The sequence below is a fragment of the Ischnura elegans genome, chromosome X, assembly GCF_921293095.1.
Source record: "Ischnura elegans chromosome X, ioIscEleg1.1, whole genome shotgun sequence".
Lineage (NCBI taxonomy): Eukaryota > Metazoa > Arthropoda > Insecta > Odonata > Coenagrionidae > Ischnura > Ischnura elegans.
In genome coordinates, this window is record NC_060259.1 from 35138060 (window position 1) to 35164398 (window position 26339).

The 26339-nt window shown below is 38.3% G+C and overlaps 1 protein-coding gene across 1 annotated transcript in view; it reads left to right on the top strand.

Annotated features, from left to right (window-relative positions):
- The first annotated feature begins 531 nt into the window (after window positions 1-531).
- The window catches only part of LOC124170892 (Down syndrome cell adhesion molecule-like protein Dscam2), a 507776-nt gene continuing 481968 nt past the window's right edge, over window positions 532-26339 (top strand). Inside the window, exon 1 of the mRNA XM_046549919.1 lies at window positions 532-683. The gene's annotated coding sequence lies outside the window, so the exon portion shown is untranslated. The remainder of the gene's footprint in view (window positions 684-26339) is intronic.

Here is a 26339-nt window from a genome sequence, read left to right on the forward strand (position 1 = left end):
CGCAATGAGACCCCTTCTTCTATTTCCCTCGATAATCCCGAAAAGCTCTGGAAAAATCATTGACCTAATTCTGCAATCCTTTCATGCCCGTTATGTGTTTAAACTTATCCTCTTGCCCTCGAGCTACCCCTTCACCCAACCCCCGTCATAAAATGGGGATCAAATAACATAATACATTATCCTTTCCATCGGATCGTATCCAATTTTTTTCTCCCTCGCGTCTTTATCCCGTTGCCGAGGTTTTTACGGGGAAAAAGTGGAATTTTTTGCGCGAGGGTTTGGAGGGGGTGTTGGGGAATCGCGGGGTGGGGGTGGTAGTTTCCCCCACCCCCTGCGTGAGGCTCCCCTTACCCGCCTCGCATACATTGCCGGTGGTGGGGGGAGGAAGGTTTCCGAAGCGGGCCGGGGGTAGGGTAGGACACGGAGCTTTGAGATGCCGCCTTCGGGTGAGTTCGGCTATCTCCGCCGACAGGGTACACCACACCGCGCTCCGTCCCCTGCGGGATAGCTCATCGCACACGCTGCTCCCGAACTTGCTCGACAGTCGTCCGCGAATCTCCAGCGGATGCGGACCCTTGACAATACTGGTCTCCCTTCCCGCCTCTGAGAAGTTCCCAATTTTTTTTTCCCGAGAGCGACGAATTGGCGCGACTCGGGAGCGCGACATTTGGACCTTGTTGCGGGTGAGTAGCCGCATTTGTTTCGTCGTACCGGATTTATTTTTCGACTCCTGTGTGCTTCTCCTTCCTCGTGTGTCCCTGGTGTTGTGTCAAAGCTTTTCTAAGTGTGAAGGAAAATTTTCTCTTCAGCTGAGTTAGGAAAACTAATGAATGCAACTCAAGATTTAATCATCGGCTAGTTTCGATACGCTGTAACATGAAACTAGTCTACGATTAAAAGTTGATTTGTCGGAAGAAAAGTTAGTTAATTTTCCTAACTTAAAATGGTTAAAGCCTCAACAATACAGTGAATTCTCTTCAAGTGTTTGCCGTGGGCGCCGTCCCGTTGGTATGTTTGAGAAGTGTCCCGTTGGCGTTTGCTTTTCGAGTTTCCGCGTACTTCAAAGATATTTCTAACGTTGATGAACGATTCAAGTTGTTTTTTCGCTTCGTGTCTAGGAGTAAAAGAAGTGGAAAGGTAATTAGTCCTAAGGATTAATTTATGCAAGTATGTAACCACTGTGAATATAGACGCGCCGCCGTTGTCTTCCGAAGAATCAACAAAAAAATTAGAGTTGGACTTGTTCTGTTACTTTCCGGCCAATGTATCCCCCAATGTGCTTATATATTTATAACTTGATGCCTGAAGGCGGGATTGAATTACTTAACATCATTCCTGGACGATTCCAAATAGTACGTGATTCGAAGAATAAATTGGAGGAATTGGCTCATGACGTTCGTTTTACGATGTTGCTTCCATTGTTCGTTTAGAAAGCAAACTATATGAAAACTCTGGTCTTTTTTATATATCTTGAATTTCTCGTTTATAAAAAGAGTCCTTGTGAGATAAAATTTATTTTCTCATTCATAATCTCTTATCAGTACTTCTTGTCCATTGGGAAAAGTTTTTGTTTGAGAAACCTTATTTTTTAGCGCTAAATTACTGGCTTAAATTTCTAAAATGTTGTAAATATCCACTGAAAAATCTAATCTACTCGTTCTCTTATCTGGAGTTTATGTTAACATTGCCGCAAACAAGTTTGCGTTAACTTTTCTGTGGAGTTTGCACCATATTCCATATGGCCCATTTTAATATTCATCGTTCTTGCCCGATCACGCATCCCTTGGAAAGGTAGCGATAACATCTCCGTCGCAAGTATGCTTTGTTCGACTGCGGTGGGGTCAGGTGGCATTGTAGCTTGCGGAGAGATAAGTTCGTTTATATGCTCGACGCACTGTGATTGCTTCGGTCGAGTTTGGCACGTTTGAATGCCCACTTCTCGGGTGTGCGGGAAAAACACGTGGCTGTCCGCGGCCGCTGCCGCCGGCCAGTGGATTTTATTGCGCGGTCCCTTGCCACGCGCCATCGCTGAAATGTCCCATTGGACGACGAGTTTACGAACGCTTCGGGAGCGAGACTGTCGTATTGTTTGTGTTTATATCCTCTCCTCATGGCCGGGTCCTTTTTATTTTTTGGCTTAGCAAATAAACGTCGGGCGTAAGTATTTTTAACGCAGAAAAATAAATTAGCCAAAAAATGTCTATTGTCCGAGGGATAACCGTCCATGTCAGAAGTAATCTATTCCTTTAAATAACTTAGTTGTCAACGAGTTTTCATGGAGGATAAATCTTGACATATATATTTTTGTGTATGATCATGGTCGTGGGATTCCTATTTAGTCTCACTATTTTATGTTTAATTAGAAAAAAAATAAATGAAGCCGTCTGAAATTTATCATTAAAGCAAAATGGATCGTGGTCACGGGGTACCTCTATATTCTCGCCTTCTCACTGTTTGATTATAAAAAAATAATGAAGCCATCTGGAGTTCATAATCAAAAGAATATAGGAATGTAATTAGTTTTTAGCAACGAAAAGATTAGTATGAGGTAGTATTTCGTAAGATTAGAGGAATTAATTATGATGAAATAAGCCTTAATTAAAAAAAATAATTGTTGCGGCTGTATGAAATTAATTAATCATTAATTTTCCAGCCTTAGCACTGAGTGTACCTTTCTTGGATGTATAGACATGCACTACCTCCCTGGTCACCGACGCACCCCTGGTCCGCGCGCTCCTAGTGAAACCCGTCCGCAAAAGGCGGATGAGTCGTTGAGTGAAGAATCGGCCGATATACATATCACAAAACGGTCAAAGCTTCAAGGCAATTTCTTCGAAAAATACTTATATTAATGGTTATAATCTTGCGAAACTCTCATAACTATTACAAATAGTGATATTCGTGTATTTGATTTATTACAATGCATATTTTAACGAAAAACTTATAATGCACATGCTATTTATCGTGGATGGTGGTAAAATATAAATAAGGTATTTAAAAGGCTCTCATTTAAAAAAAAAGTAATATGTATTTGAAAGTGCTGTCAGCTTTTTCGGGTATTATTTGAACCAATAATTGTGCTCCTTCGGAATATATTAATCATTATAATATTGAAAAACTGGATGTGGAGAACGGGCGGAAAATTTTAAGATATTTCCATCAAGGTCTGAAATTGAGAATACGTTTGCGGTATTAATCCCTACAAAATCCTTTCAGTGAATTCATAATTTAGAGTAATGTGGTAGGATAAATTCCATATTCACACTTGTATATTCATACGAAGTGAATTTTATCCGTGTGGCGTAGCAGGGCAAGCCACACGGATAAAAATTAAAATTTTTGAGTATTTTATCTCGGTGAGAATCTATTTGCAGTTGCTATCCGTAGAAATTTTTTGGAAATTTAATTATCCATTTGGTCTCATACTCGGTTGTACAACTGTCCGATGCACCTTGGGAGGACTTTGATCCAGCATAGCAACAGCTTCATTTACCAAGGGGGTGGGGATTTATCATACCACTCCTATCTCCACCGCTGTATCCTTAACTCATAATTACATAAAAAGGACGGAAAAAATTATTGGCTCTAATCAGGTAGGAAAGAATCGAAATTTTCATCGTTCATTCATGACTGCAGACTTTTTGCTGGGCATTATATAATAATACGCGTTCCTGTAAAAAGTATTCTACCGATTTGCATTAAAGGAAAAAGTCCGGTAATAAATGGTTATTGCAAATGATTTTTTGTGTCAGTCTGATATATTTCCCGTATGTGACGAATGAATACTTCAATGGTTTTTTACCGCTTCCGATTTCAAGCGCGTTCGAGTATTCCTTCAAAACTAGGAGCTAGCTATTAATAGAGAGATTGTTCATGTTATTCTTGGATTCATCGAGTTAAAAATTGGAGTCTCCTAAAGAAATTCCATCAAATTTTGGTAATTCACCATTATTGGTGCATCTGAAATTGTAATCTTCACTCCCTCCTCAAGAAATTGAATTTTGTTGGAAAAATATTTCCCCATTTTCTCATGCTATTATGTGTGGACTTGTGTACTTTTCAGTTATAGCTAGTTTTATTTATTTCCGGAGTCGAATTTCAATATCAAGTAACTATGCCAAAGAAATATTTGTGTATTTGTGCTCTCTATGATAGCCAAGGTATAGTAGGCTTGTGATGAGGATTTGACTCTGTTATGATAAATTTTTGAGGAGGTTAAAATGCATTTGTGGCAAAACAACAATTATGGCGGCATGACGTATATTGCAAATTTATAGAGACGTATGAGTGGAACCGGATTTTTTTCGATATAACGTTATTATAGTCTCATGCATTTCATTTGGTAGCATCAAACTAAAACAAACACAAATCGTATTAGGTGCAATATTTATTTATATAAGATTATCCATTTAAAATGGATACCAATTTGATTTCCGTCTATATTTTTCTGTAAAATTACCCGCTGTGTATCGATGGCTTTGCTAGAAAATGCTTTCTCTACCATTCATTTTCCGAGAAACACTTTATGGAAAATATATGCGGAATCACATTTGAATGAATGTTTTAAATTACATTCCAGATTTTTTGCGGGGATGAACAAATTATAATTGAAATCAAACCTTGAATTTTAAGAATATTGAATTTGAAACTACGGTGTCATTGAATATGTGCGCACAAAAAGGTAATTGTATTACTTTTACAAAAATTTTGTGCCAAATTTTAATGGAATATTTCTTATATATGGAAAATATTGCTTTATAAGCTACCAAATAATAATATTCAATCGTTGAAATCACCAGTCTCGCAAAATGTTGTGCACTACAATTTCTGAGGCAGCTTCATTGACATATTCTGCTCCACCAAGGATTTGGCTAGTAAATTTCTCGTCGGAGTTCGATTCTCTATCTATAGAGAGGAACTTCGTTTTCCCAAGATATTTAATACTTGTGGAATAGGTATGCCGTTTCCATACCGGAAAGGTTTCTAATCATGGACATCATCATCATTAGCAAACAATCTTAAGATTGGTTTGACACAGCTCTCCGTTCTACTCTCCTATCCGCTGGTCTTTTCATAGCGTCCCATTTCTTCTCTTTTACATCCCTGATGTAACTCATCCCTTGCTCTACTTCTCTTAGACCTGTCCTTCTACGATTGTTTTCAACTGGCCATCATGTATCATAATGTGGCCAACTAAATTGTCTTGCCTTCTGATTTAGGTTTATGGAAGACTTATCTTTTCTCCCACTCTTCTTAGCACTTCCTCATAAGTTACTCTGTCGATCCATTTTATCTTCATCATTCTTCGGTAGTCCACATTTAAAATGCTCCCACTCTTGACGCCCCTGCTGCTGTCAACGTTCAAGCCTCGTTTCCATGGAGAAACATGCTCCTCATTTTGTACATGTGGAATTGCTTCCTTACTTCTATGATTATACTCTCAGCTGTAAGAAGAATCTTCTTTTTGTAGAAATTCCTCCTCGCCTGCGGTATCTACTCACCATTTCTTTCTTACCTCGTCCATCGTTGGTAATTCGGCTTCCCAGGTAAGGGAACTCTATCGCCTCTTCAAGTTTATGCTTTCCTAGGTTAATGTTTGCCTTAGCCTCCTTTCTTTTACTGCATGGAAATATCCTATGTAAAATGCGTTTTATCTTCGGAATTACCTCGGAAAAGGTAGTGAACTCATATTCATATCTAAGTAAACATCCCATTCGTTCCTGGGATTCCCTTTCGTCTCACGAGGGTTTTATTTGTAGATGCACATCTCGTTTATTTGGTAGAGTTCCTCAGAGTGAGGTGCTTTCCATTAATTTTCTGTTGATTGCTTCTTTGAAGGAAATTAATTTTAACAATATTCACGAAGGGATAAATACGTCATGGAAGCTTGAAGAATGAAATGCATTGATGTATAATTCCGTTTTAAATCCGTATGCATCGCCTCTATTCCACGTGACCCAGTTCATATGTTTATAAATCCGAATTTTCATATGCCGCAGTGCCTAGCATATATGACCTGGAAAATGTTCTGTAATTTCCGCTGAAAATTTTATTTGATGGATTGAACCAAATAATGTGGCTCTTAATATAATGGTCTATAGTTATGCATAAAGCTTGATACTCCAGTATCTGCACCAGGATTGCTTTTTGATTACCGATCCGTGACTCGAGGCATCGTTCACACATTTGTAAAAGAATTCCGTTAGTTACATGGGTAGTACTTTTCCATGATCGGACTCTGCATAATTCCCATTTAAACGAAGGTAACGGTGTCAATGTATCTCCTGTGCTCATTTTATCTCCTTTAGTCTTCTATAACTATTCAGTCTTTTTGAATTTTACTTTTCCGCAGAATATAATGATTTACTTGTTTCAAAATACAATATGTACTGAGTTTACTTTATTATTGCTCAGCACGTATGGATACCTCAACACAGAGCTGTTCATTTTAGTCTGTCTCCCCAGTCAACCAACTGAAGTTCCAAGGTGTCATTGTTGCTCACCTTAAAGCAGCTGATCTTCGAGCTATGATGGTTACTGGTTCGAATCCAGTTCCAGTTGATTGAGGATTTTCTTCGAGTATTTTTCCTGTAATGCAATCTCAAGGGCGCATTTCCGGTAGAATAACTCCCTCTTGTCTTCCAAGCAATTTGGCTTGTTAGGTAATTATTCACTATTGTTTCCCATCACTTTGCTGTTTTTAGAGAAATATTTTGAAACAATATTTACGCTCCTTTTTAGATCCATCTGTGCTCTTATCTATTGCCGAATAATATGAATTAAGTTATCAGTCGAGTAAAAAATTATTACTAAAGGACGTTGCTGGAATAGGAAAAAGCAATAAGTTACCTATTTCTTATTTAAGTTACAATTTCTTTATTTTCAACCGTAAACTGATAAAATTGTTAGAGCTGTTGCGTTTTTTGTATGTTGCTGAAACATGGAAGAAAATTCGGGTGTTTGCATCTCCGATTATCATGGTTTTAATCATTTTACAAGGAATTTAAAATGCAGAAATTTCTTGTTAATGACGTTTCGCTCGCTATTGCTTTTTATTGGTCGCACCAGCATGCACGATGATAGCGTATGCATTTATGCATGCATTTTTCATTTGCTTGGAATCGGCGTAATTCCCCACATCCCCCCCTGACACTTAAAACGAACCGAGTTTCCAGGGGAAATTAGTGCCGGCCAAATAGATCCGCTGATCACGCGCGCTCACTACACGGCAGCGAACGCGTCCCAAAAGGTTGACTAATTTGATTTTCCTCGCCTATCATTCGTGTATTGCGTTCCATGTTACTGCAATTTTAGGAATCGCTATCAAGGCACAAATTGCATTCAGATGAGATTTATTCAAAAAAATCAAAGGAACGTAAATGCCCGTTCATATCTCGAAAAGAAGTTTTTTTTTAAACCACTCTAGCACGAAACAGTATTAATGAACGAAAGGAATTCTATTACGAGTATTTTGTATCATTTGTGTGTTGAATACTGCTTTCTCTCAGCTCAGTCACGTATCGTGAATATAGGTGTCGATAAAAGATTCGGTAATGAAAGGTAGAATGTTGTCCTTAAATGCAAAATATTGGGATTCTTTGAAGGTTAGCTTTGAAAAAAGCTGCTGTCTGATTGAAACTGCATGAATTTGTAACGTCTAATCATGAACTTCAATTATCTTGCAAGGTTATTTTATTCTCAAATTCAGAATACTGAGTTTAAACCTCTTAACTTTTCATCACGGAGTGAATATTGATATGAACTAACACTGATAAATTTGCCATGATAAATGAACAGCTGACAGTGTTAATGAGAATTAGTGCACTATCTATTTCATCATGTCATTGAATACAAGATTTGACTTTTTGATATATTTTAGGTTCTTAAAAACATTGGTAAAACCCATTCCTGTTCTCAAATTGATTTGTTTTAACATTTCTTATCGAGTAAAAATTACCTATTTTTTGATTTGATGTAGAAAAATGAGCTTAATAAACCTGCTGTCACATTAATGGAGATATCCCAATCGTGCAATACTTTTTTACCTTGTTTTTATGGGTTTATGAGACACGGAATGAAATTTCTCCCATTAGATATCCTGGATATCAATCCCCTTTCTTATTCAGGTTTTTTATACCAACTTGGTATAAAACTTTTTGAGTGTAGGAAATTTAGTGCATCGTACCTCAAAGTAAGACATGAATATCGAAGAGATAATTATGGCTTTCCGCTATAGAATGATGCCGGTGATGATCTCGTGGGACCTGGGTGATAGCTTTTGACGAACTTGTCTCATTAGGAAATTCTTGTTTGAACTTAAACATATAGGTATACGTATGTATGTGGTGTTAGCTTACTAAGTAGATTTACACAAAGAACTTCAGGCTGATATCAGTGCACCATCAAATGTAAAGTTTTTAGTTCATTAGATATGAAGAGATCTCTGCTAAAATTATGTATGATTTTCTCGAGCTTATTAATTGAATTTTTCCGAATACTTTATATGACCTACACATCTCTATGTTTGTCAAGTTATCATATTTGCAGACGTTTTGGTAATAGTTCTTCCATTTTGCTATAATTGGGAGGATATTTTGTTTTATCTTTAACAGCGTGGTCGATTTCCTGTTCTCATTTAAAATGAGGACTGTTAAAAGACTTGCTTTCTGAACGGTGGAAGAAATCGTAAGAACTTTCCCGGTGAAGTATTTGTTCCCTAGCCTTCAGCTAAAAAAAACTCTGATTTTAAATCTCAGTATACATATTTCAAAAAATTGATTCGACGAGCGAAATGTTTTACCCCAAATACATCAACTTTTCCTTTCTACCGCAGGTTTCCACATGAGTCTCGTGGCAGAACTCATTTCAATCTTCTCAATTTAAAATTCCCTGATACACGTATGATTTGGTGACTTGATGAATTTTCTTTTCACGAGACAATTGAAGAATGACCAGCTTATTTCATTACCTTCCCCCACGATAAAACGATCAATTAGGTGCCGATTTTGAGAGGCGGATTTTATTGTTTGGGGAGATACGAGCGCTCCACGTTGGAAACGGCCCCGGGAACTCAACATCGACAAACGGGAGAGATATTGCGTCGGTTGCCCGGAGGGAGGGAATAAAAGGGTGAGTGGGATGAGCCGGACTCAATCGGCCATCAGACATGCGCCTAGTGGTTTGTGGGAATATTTAACTTCGTTCCATAAAGGATGAGGGCTACCCGACCTGTGAGTGTGTAACCCCTGCATGCAATGCAGAGCTCTTCGGTTAAATTTTGCTGATGAACAGTTCCATTTAATGAAAATGCTAATTAAACAACGCCTCTTTCGGGCATCTCATAAACTTCACCCATGCATTCTGTTTCCGTGTCAACGAAGGTGGGTTTCATGGATGGCGGTAGGTCTTCACTGCATACTAAAATTTTGTTGTGAAAGCGTTGTGTGATATTTTTAATAATAATTCGTCTTTATTGGGCGATTTTGGGACTAGAAATTCCCATCTTCCGTCTAAGTAATAAGTTATCCATCCATGTGAAAAGTTACTATACAATAAAATTATCACATATGATACATTAGGATTGTGAAGCTAGCTGATTTTCCAAATGATTTCTTCATTTTGAAAAGTTGAAAGCCTGTATTTTTATTGCATGGTAATGAATATGAACCTGATGACCTCTGATTGAGCTTGGCATGGATGAAAATACGCTCTACAAATTGGCTGACCGTATGTTATAAAAGTACTGCGGTGAAGTGGAAATAGTGGATAATAAAATTATATCGAGAGTGGAGCAAAAGAAGAGTTTTTTATATTTATAACTTCCTATGAACTAAGAGGAAACTCTGGTTTCAAATTTTCATCGCAAAATCTAAAACGGTAATAACTTCGTTACTTGGCCCCCGCGCTTTGTTTGACCTGCGGAAATGGGGAATGATGTGATATCAGCGAAGGCATCAGAGTTATATAGAGGAGAAATAATGCAATTAATTTTAGCGGATTCATTCCGTGAAAATCAGCTGTTTATGAAAATTTTCCGCCGAAAGAGTTTGACTACATCCATGCATCAGATGTTAAGGCTTGAGCACACTTTACCTTTACTTTACTTTAAAATGCACATTTAATCGCACTTGGTTTTTTCAAGCGGTACTATATGGTAGAACTAAATTCAAACGCGTCCCACTTTCTATACTTTGCAAGTGTGTGCAAACTTCCAAGGTTAATAGCGTAATTCACCCATTTAAAAAAACCCATCCGTTTCATGAAAAACTGATGGGAATGAAAAATTTCCGTAAAAATGTTTTGAATATAACTATGTGTCACACGCTTAAGCTTCAGCACGCCTAGTCTCCGCAAAAACGCACATTTTATCTCACTTTTTTCTCCTTAGCAACATAATACAGTGGATCAAAGTTCAAATTCGCCCAAATTTCTATATTTTGCGAGTGTGTGCATAATTCCAAGGTATATAGTGCGATTCGCCCATTAAAAAAAAAACCGTTTCAAATTGACGAATTTTCTTTTATGGCTGGCCAATGCCGAAATTTAATTCCAGTCCGCAGTTTCGGCCCCGCATCAGAGAAGAGGGGAATTTTGCGAGCGGGGATTCGACCGTTTGAATGAGCGGAAGTATGTCAATGGTTTCTATTTCACCGGTAGCTTTCTCGGAACGACGGGCATCCATTGCAATAGCGCTCGGAGCACTTTGTGTGGGGCGAGGTCCGTCCGCCCGGCTTGATGGCTGTGAAGCGGACCGGAGTGCAGCGGTCTGGATAACCGGCCCGAGGAGACGCCGGCCCTACCGCGCGGAATGTTAATGAGGCAAAAAGGGATAGAGATTAATTGCCACCAAAGAAAAAGATCGAAATATATCGTTGATATTCAATTCGAGGTGATATTTAGAAAGAATAACTCCTTTCAGGGGTTAGCATTGCATCCAAGGGCTGTGTAATACCATATGGGTTATTATGTATTTTGGGCAGCAGCCGATGCTAAAAAAGTAAATGCCATAAATAATTTATTTCCGAGATACTTTCGAAGATCTTTTGTAGTTGACGAATTTTCTTTCATGGGTAACCGTTTCCGAAATTCAATAATGCAAAAAGGATAAAGATTACATCAGTAGAGGCTTTCGGACGTTCTTCCATGCAGGAAACGGAGGAAAGCTCGAAAGTCGTTATTTATGTAGAGAAAATCCGCAGAGACCTCGGATCCAATTTGGGATAAAAATTAACTGCCATCAAAGAAAAAGGATTGAATTAATCGTTTATATTCAGTTCGTGGTGACATTTTGAAAGAATACCTCCTTTTAGGAATCAGCATTGCACCCACGGGTCATGTTTTACCTTGTGGATAAATGTTTTTTAGGCATCAACTATTGCTAAAAATCGTAAATGAAATAGGAGGTGGTATATTTCAATCTATAAAATAATTTACTACCCAACTACTTTCAAAGGTCGTATATAGTCAAAATTGACGAACTTTCTTTCATGGTAAACCAATTCCGAAGTATGATTAGGCCAGAGGGGTAAGGATTAATTGCTCTCAAAGAAAAAGGGTCGAAATATATCGTTGATATTCGATTTGAGGTGGCATTTTGAAAGAATGCCTCTTTTACGAGTGGGCACCCATGCAAATTCCACAATAAATTTAATAATTGCGCTCTAAGCCTTTGTGGTCATCTATCATTGTAATAAAAATAGGCAAAAATGTGTAATGCATCAAAGGTGGGGAACTTTTAAGATTTGGAATTTTTGCCGTCCCTTTCAATTGATATGGTTGAATGTTATTTGAAACAGTATCATTCTTCAGGAAGAGGCATTCATGTGCGTTGCATTGTTGGAAAAGTGAAACCTCATCATGTGGAAAAGTCGGTTTGGGCAGTAACTGATGTATCAAACATAAATGATGAGGATGTAACGAAACCAATTGAATGAAAGTACTTTTGAGCAACCATTCATACTGTCTCTCGTTCCATTCGCACTTGACCGGAACTTGAAAGAGCTATAAATATGCCGGACATTTCATGATTTAACAAAATAGTGGGCTGTATGAAAAAATAAAATGGCCGAGGCCTCCGAGTGACTTACCCCAGGTTATAGGATATGCCTTCAGCATGCGTCAGGTGTCTTGACGACACGATGCTACCCATAGCATGGTGTGCCAGCGAAAGGGGCCGGGTTCGTTGCCTCATGAAGCCAGGAAAACATTAGAAAAACAAATAATTTATCGGCAGGTGTCGGGATAAAGAGAAAATCCCTCACTGCCCTCTTTAGGCCATAGAAAGAAAATCCACAAAAGGCGCGAATATCAAACACATACCATTGTAAATTAAGTGTCATATTTTCAGTGAGATATTGGTACAGGAAGTTGGTGATATTTTCTTTGCATTACGCCACAATAATGCGATACTCTTATCTTTCATTGTTTTATATTTAATTACGAATGGAAATGGCAAAGGAAAGGCGTTTGTAACGATACTGGTTTTCTTTCCAATACATTTTCCACAGCAAGGTAGAAATTAAGATATCGTATGAAACTAAATCAACACATTAAATATACAGTTATGATTGGAGATGCATATTATAAGCCACGGTTTAATATGGCAACAACTCGTTTATTTTTAATTTAGCCGTAGCATTTTCTGGTGGAAGGTAGGATTATTGCTCTTCGGCTCTAGACCACCACTCCCTTATCGATGGGCATAATGGATTGATGAAAACCGACGACAAACCGGATAAAATTCCGTATTAATGGAGCTGTATTATAAAAATTTCCTTATAGAGCTAAAAATAGAATATTCGCTTTGAAAAATTAATGGTCACTTCATTGGCTTGCGTTGGTAGAATACCCTCCAGTTAATAGTAATGCAGCTTTTAATATTGTGCAGCAATAAGAACTTAATAGCAAAACTGCTCAGGCTATAAGCTATAAATAAAGTAGGTGATAAATAGCATTCTGATTTCTTTTCAAATTCGCGTAGTGGCAGAGGTAATCCGTTCCCTGCTTGAGTGCTGCGCGGAGGGCATCTCAAGTGCACCACTCCGTCCGTTGGATGTGACGTTAAGCCTTGATCCTCTTGGCGTCTCGTTAAAAGCAGACTAATATCGTCAACGGATTTATCTCCACACTTCCTTCCCTACCCTTCCCTCAAGTCTTAAATGGCCTAAGCTGCAGGTTGCCTTTTACCAAAAAATACCATGCTATACTAGACGATGCACGTGGATGAGTTGAACTTTTTTAAAATGGTCAAAAGCATGGAGTAGAGTTGCACCGTATGTAGCTGAGTGCTTCTCGCTTCTTTGATAGGATAAATTGCGGGAAGGATGATAGTGATTAGCATTGCAGAGGGTAAATTGAACAGACCTTTACCATTTCTGTAATTTCTGTTTACCAAGAGCAAGTCCCATCATCTCCTCTCACTGTGTATTCAATCGTAATCTACTCCTGATGGTCACTCCTGCAATTTTCGAGAAAGTTTGAAACTTAGCATATTTGCGCGTGTACGATACTCAATCTTAGCTTGAACTGAGAGGAGAGTACTCGGCTTACCGGAACCCATCTGATTTTTGTGCTCCTACAATGTCGTTTTGAGCTAATCACGCCTCATTAGAGAATGTAATAATCTGCATTTCGGTACATAAAACGCTTTGAATTGACTCACATGTTTTGATTTAGTACTTCATGGTAAGTAGCATACTAAGTATATAGTATGTTCAGTTGAGAAAAATAGTTTTTTTAAAAGAAAAAATTGTTTGGCGAAGTATGGTAGTTACGAAATTATGTATGTCGAGTTTATAAAAATATTTTCCGTCTATTAATCACTGGATTGACTTTTAATTCAACCTCATCTCCTATTTCTCCAGCTTAAATTAACGATGATATAATGATAAGATAACAAAATATTTGTGGTACATGAAAGCTCTGGTAGAGCGTATACCATTCAAAAAATTAAATTTATAGTGATTATGGATTATATATTCAATTCAAACCAACATGGTATCCGTAAATTACTCAAGACCGATGGTTTAGAATTTGTGTTCTTGCCAATGGGAGTATCTACTTATAGCGCACTAACAATGCGGCATTTCATTCGTTTGGGTATCTAGTTTGAGAAGAAATAATTATGGCGATTACTCACTGACTTCCGGCAGACGTGTGATGCAAAATTAACTAATTAGTGCGTGAGTAGACTAACTTGTAAAATTAGTGCTGATTACGTGAGCGGAGAAAGTCCTGATTCATTGCGGCAACAAAGCCTTCGAGATGAAGTCAGCGTGTTCGTGCTATGTTCCCGGCGACACTCACGGTCGTTGCGACGCGTGGTGACTTTGACGTCCGCTGTCGAAGCGGAGAGAGGCCGACTAGACCCCATCTCGTTTCCCACCCGGCGGCGATTCTATAATTCATCAAGCGTCCACAATTATCGCGGATTGGAGGATAATTTATACGTACCCGGATCCGCCGATCCCAATGGCTAATCTGCTTCGCTGGCGGGGCAGTGGAGCGAACCAGCCTCCGGCCACGCACGCCCCCCACTCATTATATCGACCTCCTGCCCCCAACTCCCGCCCCCACCTCCCGCCCCCGCGCGCATTGCCAACTAACTGTGAAACCCTTTAGCCTGTCTCACCGGTTGAGTCGAGCGGTCAGTTTCCCAGGCTCCGGCTCCAGGGAAATGATTTGTCCTCATTCATTTTTTTGTTTATCCCTGCTTTCCATTCTCCAACCTAATGTGCTGCATGACAACAGGATGTATCAATTAGGATATTTAAAAGTTGCTGAAAGCAAGGAGGGCAGGTTTTCCAAAGCAATTAGCAGTTGTCTCCTAATAAATACTTGTACCGTGCCATGATCGACTAGCGTCGCCAGGAAAGGGCTAAATAGAGATTTTTATGATTACTTAAAAAATTATTATGATTATCGCTATTTAAAATGAGTTTGTTTATTGAAAATACAGCGAGTAAAAATATTTGATGCTAATTTAAAATTAGTTTAAGTTATTTCAATAAAATATATCGTGAGTACCGCATTTTAAAATCATTAATGTAGGTCACCATTGAAGGGTAGACGAAATATTTGGTAGCGACCCAGACCATTTACTAGGAGCCTTATTGAAAAGTTCCTCCGGGCTCCTTGTTGCTACGCCGCGCCGCCACATGATAGCCATTTTTTATGAAAGCTGTTGCAGTCATTATACCTTCCTATTTTAAATGAATACATTTTTAGTGTTAGTGAATATCTTGATGTAGAGTGTCCATATGTCCGATTTTTTTTCTGTTCACGGAGTAAAATGAAAGTTAATAAAATTTTAGCGTATTCATAACATTATGTTCGGAAAAAAAGAACCGGTCAAATATGAGCTCTTGCTTCAGAATCCTTCAGAATATTATAGACTTATTTTTCAAATAATTTTTATTTTTGTTCTATCCTATCGTTGCAAAACTTATAGAGAGCTGTGGTTCGATTCGATATGACAGTTATTGATAGATAGTTGCGTAGCTGACTTTGGCCTGATTGTAAAGTTGGAAGTTGGAAAGTTTCTGCCATAAGAAAACAAATGGCTAATTAAGTAGCTTAATAATTAGATATGGCGGTTTTGGAATGTTTAAATTCATTTAGAGCTCTCAAAGCATTAAATATAGTTGCTATGTACAATTTATATTACAAATCGTTAATACATTTTCTCAGTTGCAATAGGATAATACCTTGGCAAAAGTTCGTGGGCGTTACAATTTTTTCTTTTATAAAGGTTAGGCAATATCCATATTTAACGTTTGGTGTAAGGAACTGCTTCAATATCGGCCGAGGAACTCAGGAGAATGGCATACCCGTTGCGTATGAATCCATTTTGGCTCTCTTTTACCGAGATAAAATTTATTGGGGTGTTATTGCCCCACTAGGAACGATAATTTTTGCCTGAATGTTTTAAAACTGATTCTGACCTCCTTACTTTAGCATTATCCGGCAGAAAATATTGAGCTAGTTAATTCACAACTGCTGCCTTCATGCCGCTTTGTATGTATCGAGTAATTTGGCCATGCGTGAAGACGATACGGAGTGTGCAAATTCATTTTGGAGTCGTCATTGCATTAATTCATGCAACGGACACCGATAGTCGCGTCCAGTCTCGTCCCGCTTCACGCGCCGCTGCCGCCATCTATTGAGCGCCGCATCGCGTCCCGTATCGGTGGCTTGATACTCCGCTGCAGGCCCTTGCTTGATGCGTGGCTCACAGGGCCGCTGCACGTAACTGTCTGGGAATAAAAGCATTAACGCCAGCAGGTAGTCAAACAAATGGCATCCGAATGTGACACACCGCTTCACGCCGTCAATGCGAAAGTCAGCATCTCCTTTTGTCCGTGGAAGCTGGATTGGTTGGTTTGGGAAATCACACCTTTTATTCCGAAACCATTCATTTCGTAAGGCTGACCCGTGTATGTTACATAATTTTTTGTTGTACATTGGCCTTTCAGTTTCCATGTCATCGGGGTAAATCTACCTCTTTCTTCCAATCACGCAGTCATTTTACTCTTTGGTAGGTTACGAAGGTATTTATAAATTTTTGACTGCAACAATTATTTCATTAATTGGCGATTAGAATCGTTTCATACGGAATTTAATGAAGCTTTACGACCGATAGTTTTAAAAGAAATGTAGCATCAAATTTCCACTTAGTGAGAGAAACAAGTCAGTGAAATGAAGCATGTAATTCGGTGATAGTATAAGACATTTTATTTGCTCTTAAAAATGACATAAACTTATGATATTGGGCAGTAATTGTTTTCTACGTAGATGTAAGTACATATTTCCGTGTACCATATCAGGCATTAGATTTTTGTTTGTTGCTATTTTTCCTAGATAATTACATTCTCAGTTTCCTTAACCTAATTTGTTCTCCTAAATTCAGGCATTGTGATTTTATTTAGCAAGGGCATGCAAATTTAAGGTAAATTCAGCCCTTATAGTTGTTTTACCGCGTTATTGTTTTGCATTGCTTATGGCGGTAAAGCAAATAATCCAATTCTTACGCAGCAAGCTGATCGAACTTAGTGCAGTTTCATTCATTTTGAAAACAATATACTTAATTCTAGGCTTAAGTCCCTCTTTCCCTCCCGCTATAGAAAAGCAGCATTTTTGGCTTGTGGGATGCATTTATGTGCCTTTTAATTTTTACCGCACCATCTCTATACATGGGTGCACAAGTATTATTTTTAACCTGCTGTAAATTCACGTTATTGTATCATAATTTTGACGGAGTTGAGAGTTTATCTGCCAATTGTTCTTTCTAGAAATCAAAAGTGAATATCAATAGCTTAAACATGTTGATATTTTTCTAATCCATTCAACTTTACTTGTACTATGACGCTATTGTGAAACCTCTGATATCGTTCGAGTATTCCTGTTAAAGCACCGTGTTTTCAAGGGTAAATGAACCGTTTTTTTACGCAATTGCAAGATTTTTTTCCATTTTCCAAACGTCTAAATATAACTGAATGCGACAGCAATAGAATTATGGTATAATTGTGTGCCTAATATTATTAGGAATATTTTAGTTCTTTAAAGGAGAAAAATCACCAAATAAGGTAATTATTTGATATTTTTTCGTTTCAAGAGATTTTTATGACTTTCTGCTGTCCTATAAGGCAGTAAGATCAAAGAAACCAATTCTTTCGTAGTGAAACGTTCGCACTTACTTACAGGTACTGAACTTAATCTTTAATATTGAAAACATTCAACTCTAGGTACTCTAGACTTATTTCCCTTCCGTTATAGATAAGCCGCCTTTTTGATTGGTGCGATGCATATTTATATATCTTTTGATATTTACAACAAAAATATCAATAAGCTCTAAAAGGTAACCGTATACTCATTACTAATTGGAGGCAGGTTCCTAATAACAATCCATCCAGAAATCTACAAGCTATTGTCGCGACTGAGGACAAATCATGTCTGGACAAATATTAAGCCAAAGAGAGACCAAAAGCATAAAAAATGGGGCACAAAGTTAAAAAAAAAACAGAATACAAAACAAAAAAGGCAAAATAATATGCGGCGATTGTACTGTGTGTCCTTTACGCCTACATGATTTCGAAATTTTGTCATTCTAAAAGGAATAGTAGCACCCATTTTTATTTGATGGTATTTGCCTTTATTCATTTTCCATCGAAAACTTCAAGGACCTTGTTTATATGCAGCTTCTGTTACACTTTACTGTTCAAAAAATACCTATTTCATAAGAAAATTTAAGACATCAAGAGTGAAAAAAGTGATATCAAAAGGGCAATATGTACATGGAAATGGCTGGAAGAGGTACTTTGTACGGATACAGTCATGAATTCCTTTTTCATATCAATTCGCTGGTGGTAAATATAATAGAATTTCAAGGATTTCTTCTAAATCTGAATACAATATTGGAGGAAATATGTATGAATCATTTTTTGCTATTTGGCTGATGAAGGTTTTCGCTGTTTTTGTCCACAGTTGAAAAATAATGCCAGTTGAAAATAGGGATGCCAAAAGTGAGTGCCTGTGGACACGTTTAAAATATTTGTATTTGAGGAAGGTAAAATATTTGCTCCCAGTTGTACTTCGATATTTTTTTTGCATAAAATGACACAGCCGGATTTTGCTAAATTCTCGGAAAAGATGCAAAAAGAGAAGAATGCCTCACCAAACATGTAAAAAAGAGCCTGATAGAAACCCATCTAGCATCATAAAATGAAAAAAAAAGCAAGTATAGCTCAAAAATGAGTCAATATCAATCCGTTTTAAAATCAAACCGTAATATTCATTACTAATCGGAGCCAGGCTCATATTAGCAGTAAGTCCATCCGGAAATTGGCAAGCTATATTCCGACGCAGGATTATTATCTCTGGACAAATACAAAGCCAGAGAGAAAACAAAAAGCGTAAAAAAATGGGACACAAAGTTAAAAAAAAACCAAAAAAGACAAAACAAAAAAACCAAAATAATATGCGGCGAGTATATTGCGTCTCCTTTACGCCGCACATGATTTTTTTTGCATCCTGCCGTGTGGAGAGAAAATCCGAGCCTATAAAGAGAAAGTAATGTTTATGCGCGGAAAAAAAGCCTCTTTGATAAAAAACAATTCTTGTACATTCGTTGTCTCCTCTTCTCCTCTGTCCTTTTGCCTTTCACATTCGAGATCGGGAAAATTTCACCTCGGTGGATTCACTCCGAAACTCGCGGCACCAAATCAGTTCCCAAACGCCAAGGCGCACACGTTAGTCTTCTGTGGAACCCCCGTCGGGCGCATCCGATACCGGAGATGAGAAGGCTGGCCGACCGAGCGGCTGCCCGCGCCCCATATCTGACTCCTCCCTTCTACTTGCTGTTGTGGTAACTGAATCCATTATATTTGCGGTGGGAGCCACTTTATCAGCAGTCCCGATAGAATCACAAAGTTGCTCCGACCCACTATCTGCTAAATGAGACTTAATGAATGGAATTAATAAAAAAACGTGATGCTCGAGATTAAAACACTGGTTTGTGTGCGATTTTTACGTAGCCTAAGTTGTTGTTTGTGTGCAGCTGCATGTTATTCCGTAACCTAACACTGCTTGGTAGTACTAAATGAGGCTTAATGAATGGAATTTAAACTAAACAATGTGGCGCTCATGATAAAAACAGTGCTTGATATTATTTTTCGCATTTTATAGTAGCCCATGAAGTTGTCTGTATGCATCTACATATTATTTAGCAGCTACTTAATAGGCGTGTGCACAGAAGGAGCTTGTAAACTAGCCATAAATATAAGCGTGAGTTAAAAAGGGTGAAGTATGCGTAGGTAGGGTCATTTGGCTACGGTATAACGTTTATGGAAGATGTTTATTGCTCGAGGAATAAACGAATTTCTGCACCTGACCTTTCGTCAAAATTTCTTATTGTATCATTTCTGTCGGACCTGGAAAGTAGTGCGCAACTAATAAAGTATCCGCTCTTAGGTGATTCAAAAAGGGTTCTCAAATGGTTGTAAAATTTGACACCACTCGTCAGAGGAATAAACAAAAAAACACATCACCAGAATGCTCTCCTCTGGTAGTTTACGGGAATTACTTACACGCCTGGGACTACCACAGACAAAAGCGCACACCCCCGGAAAAACCCTTTTGAATCACCTATCTATAGAGGCCATATCCCCCTCTCTCTCATTTCCCCCGCTATCTATCTGATCCTAATTTCTCTACCAATTTAAGCGTAGCAATTTTCCTCCGAGTCTCTAGTTGGTCCAACGTAGTTTGTGTAAAAGCTGTGAAGTGCTGTAAGTTCAGTGTAAACAGTGCCAGGAATTTCTGTAATAACTGCAAATAGTTTTCACATCGTGCCACGCAAAGCGATTCTGTTAAAAAAATTATCTTGATACATCTTGAGTTTGGTGTAATCGTAACATTTTCTACCGATGAAAGCTTAGGCATCCTCAGTTGAGATTATAATCAATCGGAGTATTGCGTTAAAATTTCTTACTCGTGTATTAAAAGGCTTTGTCAAGTTTTGAGAAAAATTTCGCCTAAAATGCTTTGTTTGGCTATTCATTCCAATGAATTATATGATATATAGGGCATAACAAATAGGCTTCCAACCGCTGAATATGAAGCTATTCGTAGCAATGATATTTGAAAAAATTATTCAAACTCACTAAATTTTTTTCAAATTAATAAGTATCGGTAAGTTGTGCTGTCTTGCAAACTTTTTCAAAATGTTGCTTTTGAGGATAAATTTTACTTAATTTTTTATTTCCCGCGACAAATTAAACTATATTTATTGCTAATTGTGCATTAAAGCAATGCAATGGAGAAAAAGTTTGCATACATTGCTATGATAAGACATGCATACCGCGCCAGAAAGTATTTACTCTGTTAGGATAGCATTAATTTTAGGAGCATTTGCACATTTGCGCTGTCACGTATTCTGGATGAAATATGCATCCCGCGTTATTGGAAAAAATCTTGCTAGAAAACATTGAGATGGCAGCGAGATTAATTTTGTAAATGTTCCTCAGTCTCTTGGTATACGTGAAAAATATTGCGCTTCACACATTTCGGGGCTACATTGTTCCTTGAATCAAAGAAAATCTAATCAGGTGGGCAAAACCAAAGCGTGGTAGATAAATATAATAGCGTAGCATACGCTACACACAAGAGAAGGTATTTATGCGCACGTATGAAATAGTTTCAGGCTTGACATTGTGGAAATGCGACATATCCATGTAAAATATAAACAACAAACGGTAATTTCCTCACATAAATATGCAAGTCGACTCTCGACCATGGTTTTGACACATGGTTGTACCAACAAACAACCTGACGCGGAAGAAAACCCTGCAGAAATGCAGAGATCAGACCATCGCCGCGGAAACCTACGCTCTAATACTTTTAGAGTACTAAAAATTTAGAATACCCACATGACTACTGGTTGAATATTTTTCCGATTTATCCGTTAGTTTATTAAAAAAATGGCAAAACACTCGTGTCATGAAATAGCATAATTGCCGAAAATGCACTTACTTTCAACGTTCTAGCATCTACCAGTACTCTTGTACTCTTGAAGCATTCGCGAGTTCTTTTTCCGTGTAAAACATCAAGGGGTCTCTCGCAAGCAAGGTGAAAATGACCTCAAGTGCCAAACCCATGGTCGGTAGTGGAGTTGTATATTAAAGTATGGAATTGACCATATATTGTTTATATTTTATCATGGGTATCCATGAGTATTTTAAAAACTACTTACTACTAATTATTTTCAATTATATGTATTCTGATCGTAATACACTCTACTTAGGGGACTAGTTTCGATAAAAAAGAAGTTCCGATACAATTTTTTTCTCTCTTAGTTGATCTTGGATGAGCAGAGATGTCCAAATTTTTTTCGTTCGGGGTTGTTCACTCATCCGCGTAGAATTCTCCGATTGATTTCTCGAGGCCAATGTAAGAGGGCAGAAGGGTCTGCGATGCTGGTTCGGGTGGGGTAGGGGACGGGGGTGGGGGAAGGGATGATTGTGGTGTTTGGGGGTTTCTGGTTAGGGCGGAAGACTTGGTAGAAACCCTCGACTCTAATTCGCTTATTTTGGCTCGAATGAACACTCGGAGAAACTCGATCCTGGATTGTCTACACTATCATCTCGTGACTAATCGGCGGTAATATTTTTGATAAGCCTTGTAATATCTTGTGAGCACACTATAGTCTCTCCAAGAAGGGAAGGCAGGTAAGAGATTAAAACACCTTTTGGTAGCCAAACCATGCCCACCGTCCGCCAAACAATAGCCGGGGTCTTGTCGATCGTATGCGCTGTAATAAATCACGAATCGCACTCAACTCTGTAAAAATTTATCGCTTAAAAATGAGCGTAATTTGTGATTTTTATTGCAGTTTTGATTTTTACGTCTGATTTCATAAAAAAAAGAGTTTTAAACACGACGAAGGTACGCCAATTAGCTCTTTGTAAACTTAGTGTGACACCCAAAAAAAGGAAATATTTTTTGTAACCACTGACGGTTACATTACTGATTGACATAACTGCATCGTGTTTAGAATTTTTTCTTCCTGAATTCATAGGTAGAAATGAAATATGCAATAAAAAACTGCAAATAACGATTACTATTTTGTGATATTTTTTTAATCGGGACAGAAATGCAAAATACCTCTACCGCTGCTCTTGCTGTAGCCTGGGATTTTTCAATCCATGCTAATGTGCGGGCTTGTATATATATATATATATATATATATTTTGTTTCCTTCGCAAAAATGGTCGGGAAATACGCAAAAAATCAGTCTGTCACGGCCACTAGTGAACTAGTTCCATCAAATAGCTCGGTGGTAGGAATTTTTTGAGGTGCCAAATTATTATTTTTCTCTATTACTTCGGGGTTCACGGCTGTTCAGCTACATTGCCAAGTAAACGTACTACTCTTAAGGTAAATGTTTTTCTAAGGGCAGGAGGTGTAACAAGAAAAGGATAATTTCAAATTTTGAGCTAGGGTAGGTAGATACTTTATGTATGCATGGGTTATTATCATTTGGTATATTACTATTTAGTCTATTCTCATGAATAAAAACTCACTGATATTTATTTTCCTTTGCGTACCTCACTACCTATTCTTTAAACTAGACCTTATTAACATTAAATTTGACTGTAATAAATTTCCATCTTCTTGTCTCTTTTACTTTGAGCCAGTATACTTACTTCAATGACATTTTTCAGCATCACCTCACTCCTGTATCTACGTATATATCTCCTCCCTTTGGTCAGTCATTTGTTTGTTCATCATGGTCATGTCATCCTTATGATACGGAACACTTTCTCATATTTTTCCTCTTCATTCATATAAGTTTCTCTAACTTCTCCTACGCTCTAATCGAAAATTATACGGCCCAATATCATCCTCCTTGTTTGTGTTCAAGCTTTAGTATAATTGAGTGAAACATTACGTAGTATTTCACTATTTTACTGTATTTTATTTACAGCGATGCAAAGATATACTAAAGTCAATGAATTGGTCGTAAATTCCTTCTATTTAAACCCATTAATTTCTTCATATGCCCCTGACATGCTCTCTTCCATTTTTTATGCTCTTGTGTTGATTTATATGGAGGTATATTCATATTTTTACCGGAAAATATATAACGATACAAATGTGTTGGTTCTCGAAGATACACTAAGGGTTACATAGCTTATTGATTCAACAAATATTGAAGTATTCTCCAAGGAATCGCCCAAATCGAATTGGCATCTCCAAAAAATGTCCTTATATCCGGAGAGGAGGTCCCTTGGTGATGGACCAAGCAATCTTGCGGCTATGCCCACCTGATCCCTTCGCTACATCCCCAGACTTATTTTCACACCTTCGACTAGTTTTATGAGGGAAACAAGAACTTATTAGCCCTCACATAAACATGACGTAGAAAATGTGGCTAAAGGAATGAAAAATAGCATAGCAATCGATGGAAGTTTGCTGAAGAAGGGCACAGAAATTAGACACCTCAAAAAATTTCCACCCTAGAGCCCTTAGGGACGGAACTAGTCACTAGGCCGTGAGAGCCTGATTTCTTTGCAAAATGTCTGAGCAATTCTCGACCATTTTTGTGAAGGACACAAATATAACTTGTTAGCCCTCACACTAACCATGAGCTGAGCTTAACCATGAGAAATATCGCATGAAGAATGGCAAATAGGATGGCAAAAAATAAAAGTTAACGGAAAAAGTGCACTCAAATTTGGCACCTCCAAAAATTCCCACTCTTTGCCTATTCGGGATGGAACTAGTGCCTTAGGTGGTCGTGACTGCATGATTTCTTCGCAAATGTTTTGCACAATTCTCGACAATTTTTGTGGAGGAAACAAAAAAAAATTAAACGCAAGTCCGCAAATTAGCATGGCTTGAAAAAAACAGGCTTTGCACTGGAGGAATGGCGTGAAAGATAGCGATTTGTTTGCGAGTTGCGAGTGAAATAAAGAAAAGCGTGCAACCAGCCGCCGGGAGAGAGGTGGGTGAGGTAGAGGGGGTGGGAATGGTGTCGGGTAGCGAGAGAAAGGGAGGTCCGCGATAGGAGTGTTTATTTGGGGTGCTTCCACGCTTAATGCCTCCCGTTGCACATACGGGAGGAGCCGGCGGGCCGAAGGGAAGGCGATCAAACCGGCCGCATCACGCGATAAGAGCCGAGCCAAGGGAATTCATGCAGATTTAGCGCGTGCCAAGTTTACCCCGAATAAATCAATGGACCATGAGGCATTTGTTCTCCCCCTCGGCGCGCAGGAAATAGAAACTAGAGTGCCGCCGTGAAGATGAATAATGTGAGAAAGGAATATCTCATCACACCTGTCTTTTCGCTTGTCTGCTCTCCTGTGTTTTGGTTATGATATGCTTTTCTGCAGCATGCCAGGTAAGCGCAAAACTTTTTGCGGCCAGGGGAAAAAAAGAGATCGCCCTCGTAATTGCCTAAGAGATAAGGCATATTTGTTAGATACGCCTCTTTCAGAAGGACCCTTTTAGCTATGGTGAGGTATCATTCTGGGCATCTCATCGGGATTCCTCTAATGCGTGGCGAATATGGCGCAGAAATGTGAACCGTTCCAGTTTCCAGGGAAATATTATCATTAAGTCGTTGTTAGAGTAACAAAAAAGGTTACAAAGCTTACTAATGTGTATTATTTCGTGAATAATAACGCATGTTGCATGAATAATCATAATGTTGTCGTAAAATAATCCAACCTTTCAAATATATTAAAAATTAAAAATGGGATATTTAAAGAACCCACTCCCGTTCGAAGGTGCGGCGCTCCTAATTGACAGGATTAGCCACGGTAATGAGGAGCAAAAAGTTTTTTTCTTTCTTGGTGATAGAAAAAACTTTTTTCCGTCACCAAGATAGAAAAAAGTGTTTCCTATCGCCAAGTAATAGCGAAACTTATTCATGGGGAAAATTTGGCGGGCAATGATAACCAAGATTTAGAAAAACTCTTGATGTTGACTCTCAAATCATTACCTTTGGACTGAAATATTCTCAGAGCCGGCCCTCGGTAATCTTGAGATCAACATCAACCGCGTTTTGCATTGGAGAGACTTTAGTGTTTAGGTTCGTATTTTTTTGGATGAAGGATAGAAAATTAGACGGTTGAATGCTTTTGTTATTGACTTTAGGGAAGAGGAGATAATTAAAGGATAAAAATACTTGTGTTTGGAAAGGAATACAAGTCTGCGATAAAACAGAAAATATTCATTGACGGAGGAAAAACGAAGGTTTTTAGGAGGTATATGTGAATAAAGCTGGTAGGCTGGCTGCATAGGTGGCACGTCGGGAATGAAGTGCCTTACAAATGCTCAGGTTTAATTATGCAATCTGTAGGCAGAAACGTTGCTTCGTCATTACCCTGATCTTGACGTAGATCGTTGAGGGGCCAGAGTTTAGCGTCCTTTCTATTGGGCAAAGTGCTTTGCATCAAGTGCTCTCCAAATAACATCCAAGTAGGGGCTGCAGATCCAATAAAAAATCTTCCCTCACTGATACTCGAGCCCGGGCCCTTGTGACGGGCGGCCAGTGCTTCAGCTCACTGGGCAGGTTTGCTGGGCAGCTTAAGTTCGTCAATGGTATGGCAAAGAGAGTAAGAGGACAGCGTATCGCAGTACTTTTCTTTGTACTTGATATCTGTGTGGTTTTGGCATAATAATCCCTATAAGAACTGATAAAAATCTTTCAAGTCTTGTAATAATGTCAAAGATATGGAAACTTCAAAATGGATATCGCTACTTAAAAATTTGATACCCATTTGTTCATACGATATTTTCATGCATAAATGTTATACTCTTAATATATATGCTAGTGTACA